Raw genomic sequence first — 1326 nt, 5'->3', positions numbered from 1 at the left:
ATATATATATATATATATATATATATATATATATATATATATATATATATATATATATATATATATATATATATACACACAATCATTCCAGCATGGAAGACGGAGTTTAGTGATGATATATGTGTGTGTGTGTGTGTGTGTATGTGTGTGTATATGCATGTGTGTGTCTGAGTGTGTATTTCTATACCAGTGCATGTCCACTTGGTTCTGGTTAGAGATCTGTATAAAGCACATGACCATGTTGTATCCCTCAGCTGTTTAAGCAGAATTCCATGCTATATTGTCACACTCTATTTTGATGTTTTGGGTCCTGCCTGACAGACTCCATATAATTTTCCTTTAGGATTTCTGATTTAATGGTAATGAATATTAGGTTTCCATAGCGTGTGTTTTACATTTGTCTTCAACTGTGAAGCGGAATATTAATTTAATAATCAAGCATAATTCATCCAGTATTAACCAATATTTACTGAACTATTAAAGGAGCCCTTGAATAGTCTTTCAACGTGCTAGAAATAGCTGCCAACTTTCTCAAAACATGCGCTAGTCTCTAAAATTGTAAGCGTTCACACTTGCCGTATCTGACACAAATATTCTTCCTGTTTTATGCCCAAACCAGCCAGATCCTGCCATTCACACCTACCCTACAATGTCATTCTAAAAATTAACAATTGCATTATTGAAATCTTAAACCTAAGAAATAATACATGCTTAATTCAGAACAATGTGAATAAATTAGTATTACATTTGACAGAGTGATCTCAATGCTAAAGGGTTAAATATACATTGGACAATATATTACCTGACATATATAAAAATGCAATGATTACAACAGGTCTTTAATACTACAATATAGCTATGTGACTATTCTACATACAATGATAGAGGCTAAAGCTGGCTATAGGTTTTTACAATGATGGCATGGCTCACAAGCAAGGTAGTAGTTGTAGCTGTGTTTTCAGTGAGTGACTATCAATGTGTTGATTCCCAGATATCAATGGAATTATGGTAGAAGTATATGGTGGTTGTCTGTTCCTTGCAGAGCTTGACTCCTTCTTGTATCTATAAATAAAACTACATAGAGACACATATACACATATATTTTTTCTTTTACTTGTTTCAGTTATTTGATTTTGGCCATGCTGGAGCACTGCCTTTTCATCAAACAAATCAACCCAAGGACTTATTCTTTGTAAGCCTAGCACTTACTCTATTGCTCTCTTTTGCTGAATTGCTAAGTTTTGGGGACATAAACACATCAGCATCGGTTATCAACCGATGATCGGGGGACAAACACAGACACATAAACATATATATATATATATA

The sequence above is a fragment of the Octopus bimaculoides genome, chromosome 7 (assembly GCF_001194135.2).
Source record: "Octopus bimaculoides isolate UCB-OBI-ISO-001 chromosome 7, ASM119413v2, whole genome shotgun sequence".
NCBI lineage: Eukaryota > Metazoa > Mollusca > Cephalopoda > Octopoda > Octopodidae > Octopus > Octopus bimaculoides.
This window is presented reverse-complemented; position numbering follows the sequence as displayed.